The sequence below is a fragment of the Misgurnus anguillicaudatus genome, chromosome 5, assembly GCF_027580225.2.
Source record: "Misgurnus anguillicaudatus chromosome 5, ASM2758022v2, whole genome shotgun sequence".
NCBI lineage: Eukaryota > Metazoa > Chordata > Actinopteri > Cypriniformes > Cobitidae > Misgurnus > Misgurnus anguillicaudatus.
The window spans coordinates 4895730-4922638 of record NC_073341.2 but is presented as its reverse complement, the minus strand read 5'-3'; the positions used below and the strand labels follow the sequence as shown (position 1 = coordinate 4922638).

General features: G+C 39.6%; 1 long non-coding RNA gene across 1 annotated transcript in view; it reads left to right on the top strand.

Annotated features, from left to right (window-relative positions):
- The window catches only part of LOC129414798 (uncharacterized), a 167085-nt gene extending 140176 nt beyond the window's left edge, over nt 1–26909 (top strand). The window contains exon 6 of the long non-coding RNA XR_012369389.1: nt 26725–26909. This is a non-coding gene — a long non-coding RNA (uncharacterized lncRNA). The remainder of the gene's footprint in view (nt 1–26724) is intronic.

Genomic DNA, 26909 nt, shown 5'->3' with positions numbered 1-26909 from the left:
GACTCAGAGGTCAGATGCAGGAGCAACTAATGGCAGATTTGCCACCTGAGCGTCTCAAGGCCTGCCCTCCCTTCACGTATGTAGGACTAGATGTCTTCGGACCATGGCACATCACTACCAGACGTACAAGAGGAGTTAAGCCTGAGAGCAAACGGTGGGCCATATTATTCTGTTGTATGAGCTCTAGGGCGGTTCACATTCAGGTGATTGCCTCAATGGACACTTCAAGCTGTGTCAATGCCTTGAGGCGTTTCTTTGCCATAAGAGGACAAGCCAAACAACTGAGATCAGATTGTGGCACAAATTCATTGGGGCCTGCAGAGAACTCGGGATGAGCGCAGAACAACCAGACACCACTGTGAAGAGGTACCTACACCAACAAGGCTGAAAAGCCTCATTGGTTCAGGAAGCCTCGTTTGGCCATTACTAGTTCCCTGTATGTATAAGTTGTTGAATAAACCTCTCGGCTGTCTTGCAGATTTTAAGGACGCTGTCTGATGGTCTTATGAGGCCACCTCTAGACTTTATGATTTTTATTAACAAAGTTCGGGAGGAGCACGTTCAAATAATTAATCACAGGTGGAAGCACTCAGCAATTATACACAGGTGGAAGCACTCAGCAATTATACACATGTGAAAACACTCAGCAATCAACCATGAGAGGGTACATATAGACTCAGCAGTCTTAGCTCGATCTATTGACAGTTTGCAGCATTAGTAGACTCCTTGGATCAGCTACCATGTCTCAATCTAGCTCTTCATCAGAGGAAGACGTAAACATCCCCAGGGATCCATTTTCTGATGTCGCCAGTCCCACTACCATTCCTGCTACGCTGGACGTCACACCTGAACCCAAGGCTTCTTCTCGTGGCCGCACACCGGCCCGATCATCCCAGCGTTCTCCAAGACGCAGAGGCCAGCCTTTCGCCGCCATCGACAAGACCTCCATTTTCTTCCCTGGCTTCCTCATACCACTCGGCCACCCCGACTATCCCACCCATCGGGAAGTGGACCGTAGCCGGCCTGAGACAAGCGTTGGGTAACTCAGATATACAGGTTTCAAGAAAAATTATTAAAGCTGAGTTGTATGATCTGTATGTCTCCCTACAGGCTACTTTCAAGAAGACCCACAGACAGAGCAAAGCCTGCAGGGCCCAAAATTCACCTGTCCAGCCACTTCCGTTGTCTGCCCGTTCAGAATACGGCTCGCTTTGCCAATTGAGTCACAGCAACAGGGCTCCAGTGAGTCTAGGCAACGTCCCAGTCTTCGCCGCGGCAGGTCCTTTTCCACCTCTCAATGAGACCCAGCCCTCCGCCATTGCCTCTGCCGCCACAGCACCACAAATGGCCGGGCCTAGCAGCCCCCCCAGCAGCTCAGTTTTATAACCCTCATAACCATTTTCTTAGGGGTTAGTTTTATAACGGCTCAGTTTTATAACCCTCATAACCCTGTCACAGACACTAGCGCGAAGCTATCGCAGCTAGCAGCACAGGCTAATCCATATCAACAATCTCTCTACCCACCAGGTTACAACCCCGCCCACATACAGCAGCCTGCCGCTCTACCATCTCAAACAAGCGTGGACCCTCCTCCGTTTGCAGCTCAAGCCCACACTTCATCCTTTTGTCCTTTACACCTTTCAACTAACTTTCATTCTCAAACCTCTACAGGTCACCCAAGCACGATGCTGCCGCCGACCTTCTCAACCCCGTATTATACCCTTCTTAGCTCTTCATCTCAAACTAAACAGCACTCTCTCTTCACAGCGACACAGATGCCCGTGCCATCCAACGCCCTCGTCATGGAATCACCACCAGTGTCCCAAACCATCCGTGCACAGATTCTGGCAGAAATTCAGGACGCTGGGCCTAGAGGCCGACAAATCCCCAACTCCAGTACCTCACTATTTGCAACTGATATTCCCATAACCTACCTGCTAAAACACCTCCTCGACGCAATCCTCCAAGTAGTGTCTCCCAGGACCCTCCAATCTTACGTGACGCCATGGAGAAGCTTTAGAGCATTCCACGTCTCCTATAACATGCCGTTCCCCGATTTCTCTCTCCTTTCTATCACCTCATTTATTTTCCACCTTAATATCATTAAAGGCCTCCAAATAGGATCCATTAAAGGTTACCTGAGCGGGATTCAGTTTTTCCATAAACTAATATACGGTGCTCCCTCGCAGGAGATAAATAATTCTCAAACCTCCCTCCTGCTTAAAGGTATTCAAAGATCCCACCCGACCCGACACCAGACAACCGATAACACTAGACATCCTCGACAAATGCATTCGTACCCTCAGCACTGGCTACCAACATCTCAATACAGCGCGAACACTTGACGCCATGTTCATCCTAGCCTTTTTCGGCTTTCTTAGATGCTCAGAACTTCTATCACTTCTAAATTCAACACAAAAAACAACCCCACCATCTCAGATTTATCAGTACTAGATGGAGAAACAATCTCCTTTTTGATTAAGCAAAGTAAAACTGACCAAACCAAAAAAAGGCCATTTTATCTATATTTTTAACCTTCCGTCGCCAATCCATCCATACCTGTCAGTTCGATCGTTTCCACATCAAAACAGCCCACCAAACCCTCATCAACTAAAACCCTCTGGGCCACTCAGCAGGGTTAAGGAGCATTGGTCTCCCAGATGACACAGCGAGAAATCTCCTGGGCAAACACTAATTTTTCTTTTCTGTTTTTCAACACCCCAGGAAGGGGAAAGTTTACACTCAATGAGCCAGCAGGAAGTTTCCACGCATATCAGAAAAATGTGGATAGTTTCCACACAGTCGTGAAGGGGTGGAGAGTCTCCATGGGGATTCTTGTTTCTGTGCTCTCCTCTGTTTCAGGAAAGATGTCACTTCTGCAAAATGTCAGGGCATCAGAAGGTGTTGCCTCCAGTACCACTGTCCTATCCAGTGGGGAGCAGTTGCCACTAGCTCTGATGTTGTTACCATTCTTTTGAATGCACACTTAAACTGCCTTGCTGTGGGATTATTGTTGAACCCATTAGCTTCCCTGTTTCAACAAGCCGTTGTCCATTGATGCCTGGCTCTCTCAGTGCACTGATGTAATTGTATGCTTCCCTTAGGACCACCATGTAGGTGGTCTTATTGTTTTGCTTCAGGGGATACCCTGGCCATAGGGTTTCTATAATTCATCAGGTCAAAAAACTGGTAAACATCTCAATAAAATTAGAAGTTGGCTCACAGCCAGCGAACTGGGGGAGTTTCAAGTGTTGCTCGCAGAACCGGAGGGTCTGAGGGTCTGGGCAGTAAGGTTCACCTTCATTTTTTGAGTTTGCCAATCCATATGAGCTAATTTAATTTTTTTACTAAAGTGTAGACCTTCATCCTTTTGTAGTTTGTGTAAAGCTTTAATGTATTCCCATTTTATGTTGTTTTCACTTGGATCTACAATGCTGCCACAGGACCCCAAGGTATTGCATACCAGCTTTAGCATATAGCAGATGTCCAAGATGACCTGGACCTTTTGTTGCTTGTGTGATGGATTGGGAAAACTAGGGTACATTTTTGTTGGTTGCAGGTCTGCCCCAAGGTCCCTAAGCATGGAAAAGTGTGATGATGGGCCATCACATGTTAGGGACACCACCCTTACTCCTACATCAGCGAGTTTTAGGATGCACTGACGCACAAGAGTAGCCCTCTCTGACCCAGTCATCCCATGTGTTAAAAAATATTCAACTTGAGCTTTCCAGTGTTCATGAATCTCTGTTGCCATAGGAATGTCTTCATTTGTTATCTTGGTCCCAATGTCAACAAAAAAACGTAATTTTTTACCATCCCACTCTGAGCTTCATAATAGACATTTCATCCAACATTAGTGCACAGAGTGTCTCTTAGCCTTTGCAGCAGATGCTTTGGCTTGGGGGTAAAATTAAAATTTCTTTTCTAAACCCAGGATCTCCTCCAGTGCTGCTGTACCACTTTCATATTGTGGATGGGTGAGGCAACCACAGGTTAAATGTCTCCATGACATACTTGTATGCCTTAGCAGAGAAGAACTGCAATGTAAGTGCAAATGACTTGAGGGCTGGGTGGTATTTTGCATGACTGCACTGATCTCTTTTGAGAATTTGTAGTGGCACATCAGAGCAGTTTTTAAGCATAATTGCTTTATTATCTGATAATAAATTAGATTGTTTGAGAGACTGGATGATCCTGAAGGTTTGAAATTCGCTGCTTATGTCTGTCTTTGTTACTCATAGTTTTTTATAACACAATTATATGACATTGTTTGCTTTTTATACACTTTACTCTACACCAGATGTTCTTTCTTTCAATCAAATAAATAAAAATGTCATAAAACTGGCACCATCTCACCCACCCAGTTTGAGAACCACTGCTCTACACTAAATAAAGGCGAAGAATGCTAAAGATGAAACTCTACTTGAGTACACTAAAAGTAGCCCTCCAGATTGTTTTATGCATTGTGGTAAAAAGGTTGGAGACCCCTGGTCTAAGTCTAATGAACCTACTAAATTACATCTAGGTTGCATATGTGGCTCAAAACATGTGACATGTAAATGTTTACTGTTAATGGATGCAATAAAACTGGAATTACATTGCTAGTAACTGTGGTTATTTTTATTGTCTGTTATTAAATAAGGAATAATTTTAACATTAGAATGACCCAAGTAATTGAATTTTAGTGTTTTTTATCTATAACTTGCAACACACCACAAATAGTCTTGTCATATAAATAGTGGCATCTAATGTTTTTGCTTAGCAATACTGTGTTTTCTGCCTGTCTATCTTTTGTAGATGTGGAGGGAAAGTGAAAATAGTGGACACAGCATCTTGGCGAACATGGTAGTTAATTACTAACAGAAAAAAACAATATTTAACAAATAAAGCTGTTTCAATAATCTTTATAATGTCTTAGTCATTCTGTTTCAAACAGGTCTTACCCACCCAGCACAAGACGCCATTTAGATGTTGTTTTTTGGGCTAAATCACGTTGGCCCGTCATGACCTTCATTTAGTCCAAAAAAAGACGTTGAAACTGGTCTTTGTTTGGTCCATCTAATTCAGTCCAAATTTAGCCTAAAATCAGACGTCTTTTTCGGACCAATTCTACTATAATATGTGATTTTCATAAAGTGTCTGTCTATTTAATAATAATCCTAACAAAATATGCATGAATGTATATGTAGAAACAATAAATAGACTGAACGATAATAAAACAGTGCTTTATTTAAAGTCTATTAATATTTCAGTTTTTTTCTTTTATTTTTCTGTTTATTTTAATGAAATAAATATGTTAAATGGGTTCTAAACAGATCATTTCGGTCCCGTACAGCACTGGTAGAAGCACTTAATTTTCATCTTTTAACAAATATCTTTAATTTTTCTTTTATTATGATATTATTAGCAGAGGCGCGCGTCCGTCTCATGCTTTGTGAGCACGTGATTATTCAAACCGGGAGACGCGCATTCTGGATTTACCGATTTTCTCCTCAGACAAGTGTTTCTGTTTTGTGGTCAATTCTGAGGTAAGTTTCCTTAAATTCGTGGTTACTTTGTTGAAATTAGTTCACAGGGATTTTAAATCGGTTGTCAGTTTATGTCGATACGACTAATAAATGATACATTTGAATGTTTATCGTTTGTTAGCAATATTAGCTCGAGCGATGACAGCTTGACTGAGCTTGTCGCGCAGGTGTGAGCTAATCAGTTAATGAAAATCTTTTATTTGTCTTTATATCTTCTATATAATTGTGATATGCTTGTTAAAATCACCAACGATAAGAGCTTTATCTACAGTGACTACAAGCTCAGACAGAAAATCTGCTATTTCTTTAAGGAAATCTGCATGGTGGCCCGGAGGTCTATAGATTGTAGCTAAGGCAAAAGAGAGCTGTTTGTGGTTACGATCAGTTATTTCCATATTTAACAACATTAGTTCAAATGATTTAAATTTTAGTTCAGATTTTTGGTTTACTTTAAAAATTTTGTTGTATATTGTAGCTACACCACCCCCTCTCCCCTTTAACCTAGGTTCGTGTTTATAATAATAGTCTTGTGGGGTGGATTCGTTTAAACTAATGTATTCGTCTGCTTTAAGCCAGGTTTCTGTTAAACAGAGTGCATCTAAGTTTTGGTCATTAATTATTTCATTAACAATAGGTTCTTTATTGGTAAGCGATCTAACGTTAAGAAGGCCGAATTTTAACATTCGAGGTTCATCTTGTAATGTATTGTTTTCTAATTTTATGTTGGTCAAATTTGTACGTGATGTGGCAAGCGGTGCTCTGTATTTGCTTGTTCGGGGAACAGATACAGTTGAAATATGTTGATATTCTGGTAAGATCGACTCGAAGTGCTGGGATATATGTGATCTAGACATATCATGCCAGCTAACAGACGGACAGTTAAGCTGATCCGTCTGTTTCCTGACCTGGGCCCTGGATAGTCATACTATATCAGAATTAAGAATATTAATCAGATTTCTGGTGAGTATAGCACTTCCTTCTGATGTCGGATGAAGGCCATCTCGGGTTAGGAGAAATGGTCTACCCCAGAAATGCTTCCAATTGTCTATAAACCCTACATTATGCTGAGGGCACCACTTTGACATCCAGCCATTGAGAGACACTAATCTACTATGTGTTTCATCTCCCCGGTAGGCGGGGAGGGGACCAGAGCATATTACATTGTCTGACATTGTTTTTGCAATTTCACACATCTCCTTAATATTATCTTTGGTGATTTCCGACTGTCGGAGTCTGGTGTCATTTGTTCCGGCGTGAATAACAATCTTAGAAAACTTCCGTTTAGCATTAGCCAGCACTTTAAGTTTGGATCTAATGTCAGACGTTCTGGCTCCCGGTATACAGTCGACTAGGGTGTTTGGTGCCTCAATGTTAGTGTTCCTGAGTATAGAATCTCCAATGACCAGGGCACTTTTAACAGGTGTCTCAGCTAGTGTATTCCTTAGGGGATCGAATCTGTTAGAAAGTACCGTAACGTTATGGGTCTTAGATGGACGCCGTATATGGCTATGCCGCCTGACAGTCACCCAGTTAGACCGCCGACTTGACTCTGATGTCGGAACCGAGCCATGTGTATTATGATAAACACTATGCGCGCTCGATACAGTATTTGTAATGTTTACATTAGCATCTGATGTCGGAACACTATGTGCGCTCGATACATTGTTTGTAATGTTTACATTAGCATCTGATGTCGGAACCGAGCCATTAGTCTTTTCGCTCGATACAGTATTTACAACAGTAACATTAGCGGTTTTGCTATCCTCAACTAGCGTTCGGATGCGCGATTCTAGTTCAGCAACCTTCTCAGTTAATCTTAATACTTCAATACACTTAGTGCATGTAAACCCATCTATGCTAACGGCAGAAGCTAAACTATACATGTAGCAAGTAGTACATGTTACAATAACAAGCGGAGTCTTACCGCTTTCATGCTGGGCGATGGCGTCTTTGTTTACCCGAACGCGCTCCGCGGAGCTGCATCGCGTTGGGGGTTTGGTTGTGGTACGCCTCAGTCGCCTGCGAACGTCTGGGTCCAGGGTGATGTTGGGCATGCTGAATCTGCGAAGGCCGGGCAGCGGCTCCTCCACAGCTTCCCGATCGCTTTCATGTTTTAAATTTATTTTAAATTGTTTAGTTAATAATAATGCATGTTTACTCCAAGTATTGTAATGTGGGCTTTTTCAGCTTACGCCTGATTGAGCTCGTGGCACAGCTGTGAGCTAACAGTTAACGTTAGTGGAGATCTTTTTTTGTTTATATCTTTTATAAAAACGTGTTGTGCTTTTTCTTAAATGCGTTATATATTTTTTTAAATACAAGTTTACTCTAAGTATTGCAATGTATGTGTGCTTTGTTCAGCTCCCGCCTATCAAAATTACATTAACATTTTAAAGTAGACGAGTTAAAGGCCATTCTGAATAAATAACTGTTGTATATTTATTGTTACTTCTTTAAGATCCTTTTCTTGGTGTGTCTTGATGTTTTCTATTGGCTAAAGAGTATTACTTTGTTCATATTTTCACATAGGTATAACTAATGAAATAGTCAGATCTCACTTTGACTTTATGTACAGTTTGCTCGAGGTCAGAACACAGCTCATTCATACAAATCAAACAGTGACACTGGCTATATGTCTGCTTTCTGTTTTATAGCAATAAAACCATAGAGATATATAAAGCAAAGACAATGTAATGGTTTTGTTCTGTGTTCTGTGTATTTTTGTTATTTGTACTTGTATTTTGATATCCTGCTCTGTTTGGACTTTTATTTTGAATTACGTCATGTCACAGTTCACACTTCCTGTCTGTTTTGTATTTAAGTCACTTCCTGTTCACCTGTTCCTGGCTGATTAATGTTTAGCCTTACCCTACCTGTTTGCCAGTCTGTACCTGTCTCTAGTGATGGCCAAACGAGGCTTCCTGAACCAATGAGGCTTTCCAGCCCATTGGTTCGCCAAAAGGTTCATTTACCCGAAGCCTCATGAAACACTGTGCTCTCCAGTGACACCTGCTGTGCAAAGCAATGTATCGCACACGCACACAAATTTATTCATATTGAGCAACCAAATTGTCATGGTGTGGGCTTTTGAATAAAGTATATTAAAGAAAGTATTTTACTCTGCTTGTGTTAACCTATGTACACACAACTCACACATACACAACTTTGTGTTTAACTTTACAGTAGTTCTTGAGTTATAACAGTGAATGCACAAAATAAAGAAATGAAGAGTTTCGTTGCAAAACGAGATAAATCCATTTTTTTTACATTTTTGTCAAAACATGTTTATTATTACGTTATCATGTTATTATTTTGTTTTATGGTGCTACTTAGCTGTATTTTTTAAGTTATGAAGGTTTAAATCAAAACAAACCAACTGCAGTTGCATTGAAATTGGAATGCACAACCAAAAAACAAGATTTCTGAACAATTAAAAAACGGTGGTTATCTCGTTTTGCAACGAAACTCTTCAAATTATCGTGAGTGCAGTGCTTATTGAACTGGGGCTGCAATAGTGCAATGCTTATGGGACTGGAAGTGTGGAACAGCAAACTGCAACACGGAAAAGGGTTTACTGGTTTTTTTTTAGAAACAAAAGTTTTTTAACAGTATTTGGATTGAGGCGGTTTCTGTTTTTAGAAAACACCCTATAACAGGGCACTGATGATGCTGGACAACATAAGAAGATCAGTGCCAGCTTATATAAATTGGGATATTGGACCTTCTGTTTGTTCCAATATCCCAATGGATCCTCAGTCCTTTTTCCATAATACAGTCTAGTCTTATAATAATAATAACAACAGCAGCAGCAGCAATAATATATATAATAATAACACTACTACTAATATAGGCTATATAATATAATTACGTATTATAGGTATTAGAATTAGACATATGCTAATTTACTCTAATGATCTACTGAACTAGGCTATGTATAATTTACTCTAATAATCTACTAAACTAAGTGTAATATATAATACAGGCTATGATATATAATGATAACTATACTAGAAACTCACTACAACCTAGCCACTACTCGCTACAACCAACACTTTAACATCAACGCAAACGTACTTCGAATCGTAAGCGAAACTCAGAATGAAGCAATGACGTATTCAACAGAAAACGAGGCCTCGTTTGTCATCGTCACGTGATTTTCACGGAAACGATACAAGCCTCGAATCGGGGCCTCATCTGGAACGCCCCTTTTTGCTCGACACAAGCTCCGGAGCCTCGCTTCAGATGTCCCATCACTACCTGTCTCTTGGTTTTGGATCCTGTTACCTGTATCTGCATCTGTTCCTGTTTTGACCTGAGCCTGTTTTTGGATCTATGATTGAACTCTGCCTGCCTTGAACTATTGCATGTTTTTTGGATTACGATTTTGGATCTCCCTTAATGGATATGTTCACTGGCCCTTATAGGGATTTTTCTAATAAACACCTTTTGCAAATTGATTCCTCTTCTCATCGCCTTCTTTAAAGCACACCCGTTACAGATTAATCAGCCTAAACCGGAATCCAGCGGAGGTTGGAAATTTCCCACCAGCAGCATGACTCCAGCAGATCGTCTTGTTGGTCTTCGCCAAGGTAACAGACCTATTGAGGATTTTGTCGAAGAGTTCTGTGAACTGTCTGATAAGGTGAATTTTAAGTATTCATTTCTGAAAGACATTTTTTACTGCGGATTAAATCGCAACATTTCACATGCTATGCCACTCCATACACCACACTGGACTTTGGAACAGTATATTGATCATGCTCTGTGTTTGTGTGGCTCTCCCTTCACTGTGGGTGTTGTGGATAGCAAACCAGAGGCTATTCACAACACACCAAGCCAAATCATGCCTGTTCAGTCTGTGCCTGTTCCTAAAATGGCCGCCATCCTGCCTGTCCCTAAAATGGCCGCCACCCTGCCTGTTCCCAAAATGGCCGCCATCCTGCCTGTCTCTGCACCTGTCTATGTGAGAGCAACCACAATTTCTGCACCTGTGTTTGAGAGAACAACCATCATCTCAGCACCGGTGCTTCAGAGGGCCATCATCACCAACACACCTGCAATCATGAGGGCTATTAGTCACCCAGCACCTGATGTAAAGATGTCCGCCCTGCCTGAACCAACCGCCACAGAGGTATACTTCATTGACTGTATTATTCCTGAATTTGCCATGGCCCTGTGGTGCGTTTGGTCTGCCTTCTGCTCGTTTGTCCCGTTTTCCTCCAGGCTCTGAATCTGTACCACCGGAATCCTCTGCCTCGTCTGACCCTTCTGATTCACCTAACCCTTCTGATTCATTTGACCCTTCTGATTCATCTGACCCATCTGTTTCATCTGACCCATCTGATTCATCTGATCCGCCCGCCTCATTTGATTCACCCGACTCATCTGATTCGCTCGACTCATCTGATTCACTCGACTCCGCTGATTCACCTGATCTGCCTGATTCATCTAATTCGTCTGTCCTGCCTGATTCACCTGTCTCGTCTGATTCATCTGACCCACCTGATTCACCTGTCCCGTCTGTTTCATCTGATTCGTCTGGCTCAACTGACTCATCTGATTTGTCTGGCCCACCATCTGGAACATCGCCACCCTGGGCTGTGGAAGCTTTCCCAAGTTTTTTTTTTTTTTTGGGGGGGGGGTAGTACCCGGACACAGGAAGGAGGCAGAGGACACCGAGGCGAAGGCCGAAGTGTACTCTGACCCTTCCTCTCCTTGTGTTCCAGGTCTATTCCTGCCCAATGATCAAGCTCCATGTCTGCCCCTTGATCCTGCTCCATGTCTGCCCCATGATCCTGCTCCAAGTCGGCCCCATGATCCTGCTCCAAGCCTGCCCCATGATCCTGCTCCAAGCCTGCCCCATGACCCAGGTTCAAGCCTGCCCCATGACCCAGGCCCGCATCTGCCCCATGACACAGGCCCGCATCTGCCCCATGACCCTGGATCATCCTGGCCCTCCCACCCTCTATTGGACGGGGTGTTTTGTTTGTTGGGCTCCCGGAGTCACCATTTAGGGGGGGGGGGGTTCTGTAATGGTTTTGTTCTGTGTTCTGTGTATTTTTGTTATTTGTACTTGTATTTTGATATCCTGCTCTGTTTGGACTTTTATTTTGAATTACATCATGTCATGTCACAGTTCACACTTTGGCTGAATCCGAAATCGCATACTGGCATACTATATAGTAGGCAAAAAGCAGTAGGCGAACGAATAGTATGTCCGAAACCTCAGTATACGTAAAAGGGTAGGCGAGAATTAGCGGGATTTGGGACTATTTCTCGCGAGATTCAGAGGCACGTGTACTTAAGTATTGTCCGAAACCGCCTACTTACTGAAAATGTAGTAGGGGAAACAGCACGTGAACAGAGTAGTACGTCCGAATCCTCAGTATCCATAAAATCAGTAGGCGAGAAATCCCCGGATGCCGTACTGAGTCCGCCCCTATTCTGAAGCGTGCATCGGATGGACACTTCTGCTGCGTTCCAGGCAACCTGTAACCCGTAACTCACGACTTCGAATCCACGACTTACGACTCTGAACTGGGAGTACATCGATCTAGTACGAGTTCACGGGTGGGAAGTCACGGGTTTGACTGCCGTTCCAGTGCACTTTCACCGGTAGAAGGTTGTAAAAACACGAGTTACAGGCTGCCTGGAACGCATAAGGTCGTGAGTCGTGGTTTTGAAGTCGTAACTTACGGGTTTAAAAACCTGCCTGGAACGCAGCATTCTATCCCAGCTTTCCCATGATGCCACGGGAAAACAAAGCAATCGACCGGAGACTAACCAATCGGGTGATTTTGATACGTTACACAGGACTGTTCCTCAGCACCCTGACTTCACGCACAGACCGGCCAGGATATACCACAATTAAAGTGGTCAGCTGATTCATGAAAATAAAGCTGTAGAATTGTCACAGCTGTGTTGAGCTGACAGTAAATATGTGATGGTTTGTTAGAAAAATACATTTGAATAAACTTTTGTTTCATATGGGAAAGTTTATTGTGATAGTTTTATTCATTCATTTTTTATTCATGTTTCCTGTCGTTTTAAGTAAATACAAGAGATTGCTTCACTAAAATGTATATAATCACATAGGCTGCATTGTCTAGTTTGTATTCAAGCACAGCTGTCATCTGACAATACATATTAAATTACAATCTGCTTAAGTTTTACTTATTTTGTCCCCTACAAAATAATGTGTAATATATCTGTAACACTGTTACAGATCAAGTTACTGATGCAATCAGGTGTTAGTGCACCTGTCCCTCATACACACGCATACGTTTTCATGTCTGTTATTAGGTTTGTTCGAGTTATGCACCGCTGTAAGAACCAACAGCTGGATGACATCAAAGTACCGTGAGAGCGATTCCAGAAATCACACGAAGAACTCTGATTTCGAGTTGCTCTCGCGGCACCGTGATGTCAACCCCCTGTCGGTTCCCGTGGTTCCGCATGAACTCGAACAAGTCTACTACGTCATATGTCACATGATAACGTCAACATGGCGAATGCTGTACATACTTAACGCGAACGTACATACTGCCTTAGCGCACGTTAAGTAGGTACCCAATGAAATTCAGTACCTACACAGTAAGTATGCGATTTCGGATTCAGCCTTTCTGTCTGTTTTGTATTTAAGTCACTTCCTGTTCACCTGTTCCTGGCTGATTAATGTTTAGCCTTACCCTACCTGTTTGCCAGTCTGTACCTGTCTCTTGTGTTTTTGATCCTGTTACCTGTATCTGCATCTGTTCCTGTTTTGACCTGAGCCTGTTTTTGGATCTATGATTGAACTCTGCCTGCCTTGAACTATTGCATGTTTTTTGGATTACGATTTTGGATCTCCCTTAATGGATATGTTCGCTGGCCCTTATAGGGATTTTTCTAATAAACACCTTTTGCAAATGGATTCCTCACCCGTTACAGACAACTATAAGATGGAGCCAGTAAAACATCTACAGATACAGCAGTAAACATACTTGTGATGCGGTAAGAAAAACTAGTACCGTGTAGATATGAATTATGGTATCTTAAGCACTTCTTTTATTATTGCTTCTGTCTTGTTCTTCATTTTTTTTGTAGTGCATTCCACAGGACGTGCAGGTTTAAATAAGGAGACTAAGAGTAATTTACTAATAAGCTTGCAGCAGTATATTCATGCATTGGTGAGGTATTGGTGTTCTGTCCTTCCACCCTTACAGACACTGATGTATGTACGTCTTCCATGGGCTCTTCATTTGTGCTAAGAACATGGCGATAGTTTCTGCACCACACTTGACCCTCTGAACTGCAAACATGATGGGATTTTTGTGTATTGGCATGGTGAACAACAACAGCTAGATTCCAAAGGCAATGATATTTATATGCGAATGAGCTGTCCAGTGTGTAGTAATACTTAATAATACTTTTTCTGATGCTGCTGTTTACTCCATTGTAGCATGCCTCTGTAAAACTGACAATCTCTGGTAGGAGCTGCTGGTTTGTGGTTGGCAGTATGGATCATGGTCTGCGACTCATGATGAGCTGGGCTGGAGACATGAAGAGGTTGTCAACAGGTGTGTTCCTGTACTCAATCAAACTGAGATAGGGATCAGTCATGATGGCCAATGTGTGTGAAACTTAATGTTTTTGCTAAGTCTTTAAACTCTTTGTGTTGATTTTGTGGACCTTTTAATTTCACTGGTATGCCACGTCTCGCGAAAGTGACTAAGCTTGCTGATGACAGTGGCAGCCGTAGTAGTGTTGAGATTGTCTAATTGGAAGAAATGGTTATAGTAATCTACAGTAACCATGTATTGTTCCAGGTGAAGAGGTCTGAAGCTAATACCTGCCATGGTCTGATTGGTATTTCATGAGGAATCATGGGTTCCTTGGTATTTGAATTATGTTGCACCAGGCAAGTACTGCATCTTTCGATCATGTGTTCTATCTGCTTACACATTCCTAGACAGAATAACATTTCGTGCTCTTAGCTTAGACTTCTCTGCGTGCGCATATCTTTTCTGTGTGAGGTCAGATATGACTATTTTCTTATCTTCACTGGTCAATGAAAGTTTGTCTTAAAAGTCAATAATGTATGTGGGAAATTGTCTCCTCTTTGCAGGCCATCCATCCAAGATCATCTATCTGAGCTGCTAAAAACTGCCTCGGTACGGATCTGTTGCAGATTTGTGTCACTGAATTAAGTGAATCTACATGTCCATATCTTTGCTGAGATTGTCATGTTTTGTTGCTATGGACTTTCTGGAGAGTGTGTCTGCCACAGGAATCTCCTTTCCTGTTCCGTGTTTGATGTCATATTTCTAGGGCTGTAGAATCATTCTTTAAAGCCGTGGAGGAGCGGGATGTAGTAGGGCCCTATGAAATCCATTGAATTTTTGAAAGTCAGTCTTATTATTCTCAAAAAATGTCTGGATTCTGGTTTTAATAGTTAAATTAAATTTCAGTAATCAAAAGCATACGTTATCAACTGAAAACATTAAACCAATACAATTTAACATCAATTTATTGAAAGTTTTATTTAATATTACATATCGGATGATGTATTTTGTCTGTCACGGTAACCGCAATGAACTACAACCATCCTACTGATAAGCAACCAAATGTTTAGTTTTTTTTAATCCTCACTATACTCATCTTTTCAGGCATCTGTATTAAATGTAAATATATTAGTTATGAAGTCAGTAAATAATCTATGATATAACATTAGCAATAAATACAAATAAAACACTGCACAGTCCTCACCCCACAGCTTGTGGATTTGCGCACCTCACTCTCATCAGCGCCATCCCAAGCCCCTCCTGGCTGGTCTGTTGAGCTGTTTTAAATAATGGGGAGAGTAAGGGGCTAATCAGACCAAACATGCTTTAAACGCTTGGAACCGCAAGGCGCGACGCACTGCCTTTTTAAAAAAAGAGCAGTGTGACGTGGCTTTTCATATTGCTAGCAACCAACGAGTCAGCTGTCTTGTCAATCAAATATTGAAGCGTGAGCGCTCTTTTGCTATTAACTGTCATATTAGCAGAAACTTTAAAAAGAGTGCGCTTGCTCTGACCTTGTTTGAGGGTGAGATGTGCACAAACACGCAGGAGACAGTGAGCGAGTGGAGTCCAGTTCTTCAAAGCAACTGTAAACTTCCCTCAACACACCGTAAGGCCCGCCTCTCCCCCCATTCGATTGGACAATGCAAAGATGCGAATGACGTTGGCTGCTTTCCTCTCTCAGCGCTCCTTCAAAAGTGTGTGCTGCGGCTGGCAGCAAAAAACGCAAGGCGTTCGGCGTGTATAAACGGCGCACAAACGCTCCCTGCCCATAGAATATCATTCAAAAAAGGCGCCTGCAACTGCCATAAATGCGTTTGGTGTGATTGGCCCCTAAGAGTGATTCTTAGCTTTAAGAAATTTGACAACTTGCTTCTATACTTAAGTTTGAAAGTAGGAGTATATTTCATGAATTCTTAGTACTTAAAGGAATAGTCTACCCTTTTGCCATATTAAACTATGTTATTACCTCAACTCTTAGACAAATGAATACATATCTATTTTTTTTTCAATGCGTGCACTGTACAGCACGTCGTGAATGTGTTAGCATTTAGCCTAGACCCATTTATTCCTATGGTACCAAACAGGGAAGCCACCAAACACTTCCGTATTTTCCCTATTTAAAGACTGTTAAATGAGGAGATATACCAGTAAGTATGGTGCCACAAAATAAAACTTTTTTTGGTACCATGGGAATGAACAACCCAGTATCACGAAATTGCGTGACTATTTCACGCATGGACCAGCGTGACAATGTCACGCTTTGCCGCGTTTGAGCGTGTGCATGTCACGCTTTCTGTTTGTGTCGCTGTCACGTATTGGTTACTCAACTTTTTTGTCCTAATTTCTTACCATTGTCGCTTCGGTTTAGGGTTAGATTTACATAAAATGACACCCTTACCTAAACAAACTCTAACCCCAACGTCAGGTGACAATTGGTTAAAGTTTAGAAAATATAAAAGAATAAGTATTGTATCTTTTTATTTTATAAACCAATACTTAAAGTGACAAATACTTAAAAGTGACATATAACACAAGCACCAAATCTAACCCTAAACCGAAGCGACAATGGTTTGAAAATAGGACAAAAAAGTTGAGTAACCAATACGTGACAGCGACACAAACAGAAAGCGTGACATGCACACGCTCAAACGCGGCAAAGCGTGACATTGTCACGCTGGTCCATGCGTGAAATAGTCACGCAATGTCGTGATATAGGGTTGGAATGAATGGGGCTAGGCTAAATGCTAACACATTCACAATGTGCTGCACAGTGCACGCATTGAAAAAAGATAGGTATTTATAAATTCAGCTAGGTTGAGGTAATAACATAGTTTAATATGGCAAAAGGGTAGACCATTCCTTTAAGACAAAAATGGCACTTTCAGAAACTTGATAAATATGGGAAGAGTAGTCCAACTTGAAACTAACTTCAGTTTTTTTCCTTTCCTATCAATATTTCTGGTATAGGAAAAAATTGTTGCGCTCTCAATTGACTATATATTTCTCTTCAGGTGCGTAGAACCAAAAAGCACTATGCACTTAATTTTGTACTTTCTAGACCTTTTGAGTCTTCCTGGATTCAGTGTGCGGCACTGTTGGGGAAGTTACTTTAAAAAAGTAGTGTTTGCTCGTTACTCGTTACTTTTAAAAAAGTAATCCATTACTTTACTTAGTTACCGCCTTTGGAAAGTAACTTTTTACGTTACTCGTTACTTTTACGTTACTTTTATGTTGCCTGACTTTGGGCAGAACCCAATATCTGTTTCTAAATGTGTAGGCCTAAATAAAGTTATACTATGGAGGACATAACAGGTATTTTCTTTTGCTCTTTATTATAAAAAAGTATCAATAAGTTCCTTAGGAACAACATGGTAACCTCAAAATGAGGCATATGTCTGAAAATAGATTTATCTGAAAGTCTAAAAATAAATATGTATTAGAGCCCTGCATTTCAACCTTTTTACGCCCTTTTACAACCTTTTACAATTTATCAATGTCTCAACGTTTTTTTAAATTAAATTATTATATATATATATATATATATATATATATATATATATATATATATAATAATTTAATTAAAAAAACGTTGAGACATTGATAAATTGTAAGAGAAAGACGTTTAACCTATCGCACGAGTCCACCACGCACATTTACAATGCACCTGTTGCAACGGTTTTTAGCGTCTCCGCCAGCAGCAGGACCTTCAACGCATCGGGGAATATGGAGAACTGAATAAAAACCTTAAATACTGTGCATAATCTATAAAAGACTTCTTTCGGTAGTCATGTAAAAAATGCGGTGTAAAGCCTTGAATTTTAATTGATGCATAGCGAATGTGTAAGGTAAGGCAACCTGCATGTTTATTTCGTTTCATGTTTATTTCGTTTTGTTTTGATTCATTATTTTTCTGCACCCTGCCGCAACTGCAAGCAACAGAGCAGCCCCCCCTCCGCTTTTAAAAAAATAATGTGTTGATAATAAACATTTAAACTAACATTGTTATATGCTGAAAAAATATATATTATATAGACGTTATTGTAGGCAAGTGAATTGTTGATTTGAGAGGCTCATTTGATCAAACAAGTCGTCAACATGACGTTAGCTGTCGGCCGCTAACCGCTTGTTCATTATCAAAAACCTTAATTTAACAAACAAAAAAGGCTCTAAAATAAATAAAAGATATTTTATAATTTTAACAGTTAAAACTGAACTGCTTTAATTGCTGCAATAGTCGTACAGCTGTAAGGAATCTGTGTAAGGAGTTATTTTTGTTATTTCTGCGGATTTCTTTTGCAAAATCTATGCGGAATTTTGAGGAATTATTTCAAATGTTTTAAAAAGATCTAAGAGAATGGGAGCTGTGGATATTACAAAACAATAAAATATTTTATAATATAGGCCTATAAAATGTATGTAATACTTTATACATGGCTGTAAAGTGTAATAAAAATACATAAGTAAATAAAAGTTCTTCACTAAAAGAATGATCGTATTTTTAATCGTGATCAAAAGTTTGAGCAAAACAATCGTGATCATCATTTTTCCTGTGATCGTGCAGCCCTAGTGTTGCAGTGTTGTATTTCATGAACACAGCTTTCACTTGGGGGAAACGGTTGAGAACTTCTAACTCTAAGCCCGATTTCATGTACTCAAGTTAGTACCTCCCAGTCTGCACTAAAGGCCATTGCATCATCCTCCTCCTTCTCATTGGCGCTGCTTTGTCTCATTGCCTGATTTTAATAAATAAGAAATCAATTAAAGAAAACGATTCAGTTTCATATTTATGTTTAAATGAAATAATTTTTTTAAACATAAATATAAAACTAAATCGTTTTCTTTTATTTATTTCTTATTTATTAAATTCAAGCAATCGGTTGATAAAACATTGATTTAAATTAAGATACAATTAATACAAAACCAAAATTACTTTAGAGAAAGGTTTCTACAAAAACAAACGTAATAAAGTGGTCACAATCATGTTTACCCACTCCGTTTGTCGCCGGATATATTGCGCAAAATTATGATCTTATGCATGCTTTCACTTTTCATAAAATCAACATAAAATAAATAAAAAATGTATTTAATCTATGTTCATTATATGAAAAGTGAAAATCATGCATAGGATCATAATATTGCGCAATATTTTCGGAGACAAACGGAGTGGGTAGACATGATTTTGACCACTTTATTAAGTTTGTTTTCGTAGAAACCTTTCTCTAAAGTGAATTTCGTTTTGTATTAATTGTATCTTTAATTTCAATCAATGTTTTATCAACCAATTGCTTGAATTTAATAAATAAAAAATAAATAAAAGAAAACGATTTAGTTTTATATTTATGTTTAAAAAAATTATTTAATTTAAACATAAATATGAAACTGAATCGTTTTCTTTAATTTATTTCATTATTAAAATCAGGCCATTGGTTGATAAAACATTGATTAAAATTAAGATGCCTCCATCCCTCAAAAGTTAGCGTCAGCTGCTTCTTGCTTGCCATTATTTCTTTGCAGACTGATACGAGCCTCTGTCATGTTTGTGGACCTTGTGACTATTGCGCAAGTGCGCAGATGGCAGTGTCGCTGTCAAATCTAACCAAAAGTAACGTTGCACTGAATTGGAAAATGAACTACGTTAAGTTACCAAATTTTCAGTAGTAACGCGTTACGCTACTTTTTACCCAAAAAAGTAGTTACGTTACTGTAACGCGTTACACACAACACTGGTGTGCGGTCAGCCATTTTTCTAACTCATTCTATCAATATTTCTGCAAATGCCTGTTCCGTGTCACATGGCTTATGCAAGACTGAATCCATTAAGGTGAGTCGTCATCATCATGAGAAATGTCTTTGCTCACTGCATGCTCGTTTCTTTTATAAGCAGAATGACACACTTTGGTGAAGTTCATAAGTGGATGAGAGGGACACATTCTGTTTACACCTGGTATTTAAATCCGTCAGTTTTGTCCAGTTTCAACCATGGGCGGCGGTAGAGGTGGGCTAGCGGGGCTTGAGCCCCGGACCTATTTTGTAAAGCCCCGATTGTTATAATATGGGCTTCACTAATTTTAATCTTTTAATATATTTTCTATTACAGCCGAACTGTAAATCTCTCGTCAGGAACTGTCAACTTGCTTGTTTGATTATTTATGTAAGCGGTTTAAAACACGTGTTATAGACCTTTCTTTTCCCTTCCAAAGCGCGTGAGAGGTAGCATATAATACGGAATCGTCCCGTATTTGACACATAAAATTCTTGTTCCGTATTGAACTGATACGGAACGCAGTTTGTTCCGTATTTTATGAAAATTAATTCAGTGCAAATACATGACAGACACATAGCTTATAATATGTCAGCCATGAACGAAGACCGTGTCATTTGTATAAGAAAACCCTGACGGTGCGGTAATTTCTCCCCCTGTTTGTCTATGATCATCGTAGCGTTTTTAACATCTTGCAGCCCCATCAGGGAATGCCCTTTTAATTGGTCTATTCAGTCATTGTGATGTCACGTATCATAGCAACGATGACGACAAGTGACAACAGCGGGAAATGTAAAAGGGGCTTTTTACACCTGGTCACTTAATGTGTTTTCTCTGATCAGATAGCTATCTGATTTGTTAAACTGGCCCATTTACGTTCGGCCACATAAATGCGTCTTGGCAAAACGAATATGAATCCGATCTTTTACCCCCGCCCAAAATGCAAATACACTAATTATTACTCCGCCTTAAAAAAATTTAAATGACGTTTACTCAACAATATGCAGCACTTACTGTATGTTGTACTGTATGTTGGGCAGGGGACGCGTGTCTCTCCTTGCTCGGCATGAGCTGAAGCTCGCATTACAGCGCAGCAGGAGAGTGACAGCGCGATGATTTAATGCAGGTCCATGACGGGAAAAGCATTCACAAAACTCTCTCTTAAAGTTATTTTTCTTTGTTTAATATCATTTCAGTTTGTCATTAGACTTTTTTATTGATTCTAGGAAGCTTTTTTACCCGCTGTCATCACTCCATAAAGCAATAGGCGTGTCATCTTTGTTTGTTTGGCGCTCTTCCAGCTTACTTGCGAGTGACGTGTTTACGTTTGGGAGGAGTAAAGCGCGACGTATGTGGTTTCATCAACCAGATGCATTTATACTTCTCTGTAATGCGTCCCAGACCACCTCCTGAAGTGGTTTGAGCGATCGGATTTAAATCCGTCTCGAAATCGTTTCAGAGGGCATTTACACCTGGTCTTTTTACGATCAGATAGCTATCCGATCAGAGAAAACGCATGAGGTGACCAGGTGTAAAAAGCCCCAAAATGACTGCATCCGAGTAGCCGGCGAAAAAGAAACAAGCACAAAAATATAGAATTGAATGAGAAAATGAATACCCTTGGCTGGAATGTGTGAGGTACAATGAATACAAGGCCAATTGTACCATATGCCGTCGCGTTTTTTCTGGTTGTCACGGCGGAGTGTGTGATATTAAGCAGCATGCGTGAGGAGATAATCACAAGAGGAGCAAGAGGCTGCGGTTACAGGATGGCGCAATGTCAAGGTTCATTGTCCGTCAGTCGTCTCCAGAGGCTCTTATGGTATGTAATTATGTGGATTTTTAAAACTCAAATATAGTTGATAAGAAAGTGATTATATTAAGGGAGATAGTACAGGTTTAGCCTAACAATCCACATATCTCTCCAGTGCTCTCCCTCTGTTCCTGTGTCCCGCTCCCTCCCGTCTCATAACGTGTCAATAATTTCTGATGGGTTTCTTATTAAATAATTATGGATTTAGATAGCTCAAGGTTTAAAAAGAGGTGGGGTCTTTGAAGAGGGCGTATTATAAACTTAACAAAACCATGGTTTATTGTTGGCAAAATGTTGCCAGCCAGCGCCAGCATTTTTCATGATTTTCACCAAAGTTTATTGCCTTTCAGAAAATGTTCTTCTTCAAATATATAAACATACAATATACCAAATGAAAGAACAGACCCTCTGCTTTCAAACAAAAAAAAACTTTCATCCTACCTTGAGTAGTTCTTTTGTAATCAGCTTTTGAATATGGGTAGGTTTCTGCAAAAACAACACATTTTGAGCAAAAAGCAGAGATAATTCCATTTTTGTGACAGACTTTTCATAGAGATCCCATTCAGAGCGATCTTTAAAACAGACACGAACATGCAGCAGCTTGCCAGAGGGCAATACTTCCGGGTTTAAAAAGTTGCGGAAGGGCGCCACCTGGTGGATAATAGCGGTATTGCGGAAAGACGGAAATACTCGCCATTGGCGGGGAAGCGTTTTCTCTTGATTGACGAGATATCTCCTCAATGGCGGGGAAAGAGTTAAGTTACTCATAGAGCCTTATTCATTTTTACAGAGATTGAACATAACCAAGTCAAGTCTGTAACTTAAAAAATCCTAAATAAATCAAAACAGAAACACTACCTGGTTGCAGAAAATGTATAATCATTAATACATTCATACTCAGGAATTGAATGTGTTAGTTTAGTGCCAAATTTTAATATAAAGTTATTTAAGATAAGGTTAAGAAAATGTTTATACTGTTAAATATACAGTGCAATATAAACAATGCTTTCTGTGGTAAATAATAGAAAAATATGTAATTTACAGAAATATTGTGTATTTTATGTTAAAAAAGCTTTGCAGCTCTGCAACGAAATGTCAATCTTGTGTTTGAGTTTGAGATCCAGGAACATATCCTGGATGAAATTTTTATTTATCCTGGATGAATTAAGAGATGAGTGTGAAAGGGGGGAAAATATTACATTAAAAAGAAATCCAACAAGAAAAATTTAAGATGTATCTTAAAGAAAGAACAGTTGTGGATAAAATAAAGGAACAATGAATTAAGTGGAGAGTAAAAAAGAGCCAATGGCCCTCATTTATCAAAAGTGCGTACACCAAATTTCCAGCGTACACCTTGCGTACACCCAAAACCAGGGTGACTTTGAGATTTATCAATATGGACGTTGGCGTACGGCACGCTCAAATCCTACGCCAGCTCAGGAGGTGGTGTACGCACATTTTGAGTTAGTGCAGAAATGCGCAAACACTTCCTAACACCACAAAACGCACTGACAAACTAAAATATATGATATATTATGACCCACTGTAAAAAAAACATAGTAATTATAAACTTCAGTGTTTATTTTTATGCAACAATGTTCAATGTTTAATTTGTGAGACTTTATCAAAGCATTTGATTTGTATGCGTATTCCTTCAGTTGAGAGCCTGTGCCAGAGATGGGCACTCGAGTCAGTGACTCGGACTCGAGTCGCACTCGAGTCGCATTTTTAAGGACTTCAGACTCGACTTCAGACTCGAACTGAAATGACTTCAGACTTGACTCGACTCGACATAAAAGACTCGTGAATATTTTAAAATCAACTCGAGTCTTTTATCCTTAACTACTGATTTCATTAAAAGGATTATGTGTGTTTTTTTGTGTATGCTGTACTGCAGTAAACGGGATCGGACCGGACCCTTATTATAGAATTCAATGACGTGCGGCGCGTAAAATCTGAAATGTGATAAGAGTCTCATAAAGATGGCGGGACCGGCAGTGCCATATGTTCTATCGTTCGTTTTTTAAAATGTTTTAGACGGCATTTCTGGAAGGACAGCCACATGCAAAGAATGTGGAAAAACCATAAAGGATACTGGGACAACAACTTCGAACTTTATTAGACACCTGAGAACACACCCACAAAGGTTAGTCACGTTAACTCTGCTCGCCCCATTTGGTTTCCATCACCATAATTTTATGCTCATTTTGAAGTATTGCATCAAAAACGATTGATGGAAATGCCAAATTTCTAATAAAAATCCCTTAATACGCAAAAAAGTTTATACGCTCGCTTGAGGTGGTTTTTGATTTATGACAAAAAGAGTAAATGCGAGTTAAGGGAGATGGAAACGCATTTGTTGAATTAACTCTGATGTAGCGAACATTAAATGTGACTGACCATCTAGCTGTTTCCGCTGGAGTTGTCTTTACCATATATGGGTCTTGGCGTCGTCGTAATATCCTTGTTGCTAGTGCCTTCGTCAAAAAAATGCGCATTCCTTCTTCTGTGTACTGTACAGGCAAGCATTAAGTTTAGGTAATTACAAGCTGCACGGCTAATACATTAATAACTTGCTCCATTGTGATTACATGCAGTTATGTCTCAATTTACCACACGAACCTTGTTTTGTTTACTGCTGGTTACTAGGTTACCAATACCACCATCATTCGCTCGCTCGCTCGCTCGAGAGAGAGAGAGAGAGATTACAACCCGCACGAGGATGTAGGCGTCCTAAAGCATTCTTTATTTACATTAATTCAGTTACTGTTAGTTTAAAATGTATTTACCTCAAACAACTATTCATCATTAAATGGGGTCAAGAGATTTAGTTTTGACCATTATTTTATTATGAAAATCCTATAGTGAAAATAATGTCTTCATTCTTGTCAGGAGTTATAAAAATGTAAAACAGAGTACATACCTATAATCTGAAATAAGACTCTCATCGCAGTCATTGAGAAAAATACTATCGTCGTCATGAAAGCACTCGACAAAACAACGTCCATCAGGGGTTTTAATTCATGTCAAAGTGTGCATATTTGGAGTATTAATTCAATTATGTTTACTTCAAATTTCTGAAGCCAGTTTTATTTAGTTTTTATACAAATATGTCATGTACATGTGTTACATGTGTTTTACATGTATATTATGTACTGATAACTGTTTTGTCTAAATAAAAAAGGGTATTTACAGAATTTTTAAATGGACCTTTTTTACCCTCGGCAATGCATGAAATGACTCGAGACTCGACTCGGACTCGTGACAAAAGACTCCAGACTCGACTCGGACTTCAGTGATAAAGACTCCAGACTTGACTCGGACTCCAGCTGAAAGACTTCAGACTCGACTCAGACTTCAGATGAGAGACTCGTGAACATCTCTGGCCTGTGCGCTTTACCTGATGTTTCAGAGCGAGCATGTGAACGGAGCTTAGTGGGAGCGGAGCGATAATATTACCATAAAAGCGCCTTTCCGAATATTCCGCTCCCTCAGCACCGCTCGTTGAACCCAGAACGCCCTTTGATAATTTGCTAGTTCGAGAATCTAGCAATAAGTTATGGAATTCAAGCCTTATACATAAATGTAAAGTAAAAATCAAAGTTAAGATTGAGCAGGAAGAAAAAATTGAAAGGGACTGCGGAGAGACTGTAAAGAGTTAGCAAATATTCTTCCTGGAATCTGAAGCGGCACATTGCAAGAAAGCACAAGGATGTGCTGCGAAAACATGGTAATGCAATAAAAGGTAAGCTAGTTACGTACCATTCGATGATAAATAAATACAGATAAGGTAAGGTAACATGCTTGTGTTGAATCGAGCCGTAAATCCGATCATGATGACATGCGGACAAAATTATGGCCACGAATTATTTTTATGCTACATTATGGACACTTCTTTTTCTTATTTAGTCTGAAGTATGGCCATAAATTTAGAATTTGTTCCCAATATTCAACAGTTTGTTCCTTGGAATTAATTATTACAATATTTCGTAATTATTACTATTACAATTATTATTACTTCAAATTATGAATTAGCTTAGCTAAAACATGTGGATGTCGTAGAAACAAATTGTTAATTTGAATTATATCCGGAGCTCCGTATCAAACTGGATCTAAGATACAGCAAACAACTGTATGTAAATACAGAACAACACACTACAAAAGTTACTACATCATTTTAAAATATTATATAAAAAAATTAACTGAACCATTAAGCAGACATAGAATTTAGATGTATGCAACAGTAAATAATAATAATAATAATAAATAATTATTATTCTAAATATCAATTAATAATAAAAATAATAATAAGAATATTACAAATTGTCATCCAATTATTAATGTGTCTTTAATCCCACTCTTTAAACTCCCAAATAAAACAATTTTGTTTCTTTTCACTTCCCCGGATTCTCTTCTTTGCCGTCTTTCGTGTGTCAATGGCGTAAAATGAGGGCGTGGGGGAGGCGGAGAATTGAATTTATATGGGCTTGTTATTCTAATGACGATCGTTTTCAGCCGCAGCATTTATGAAGGGCAGATATTGCGTACACTTGAATATCAACGGTACGCACAGTTTCATAAATCAGGCGGTGAGAGGAGTGTAAGCATAATCTTACGCCAACATATACGCCCGTTTCTACGCAAGAATGATAAATGAGGGCCATTATGTTAAAAAAAAAACTGTTGGCCCCCCTTTGACTTACATTAGTCAAAGTCATTGGGGAGTAGTGTTAGGCTTACCAATATTTTTCAAAATATATTATTTTGTGTTCTGCAGAAGTCATACAGGTTTAAAATAACAAGAAGTGGAGGAAAAGATGACAGAAATTTCATTTTGAGGTGAACAACTACTTTGAAATCAGTGTAAAGTGTTCTCAGTTTAACTTGTTATTTCAATGAGCACTATTAAAAAGTTAATCTGGCAAAAATAATACCACTTAGAAAAAGTTTATCATGTTTTAGCTATTAAAATTGTATTTTTGACACATGCTTGGATGTCTTTGGGCTAAGCCCCGGATATCCACTGAGCCTAGAACCGCCCCTGGTTTCACCCTCTTCTGTCCTGAATACTTTTAGGGGATGGTCTGTGGAGACTGTGGGCGATTCCTTCTGCTGTCATTTAAACATGAGCAGGAGTAATGACGGGATTTAAATGGACGCAACTAATATTATGTCCGCTGCTTGTAAGTAAACATGCTGCACAGTGTTTTGTGTAAAAGCTTTCTTTGATATTTTCTTGTGGCTGTTGGAACACATTCTAC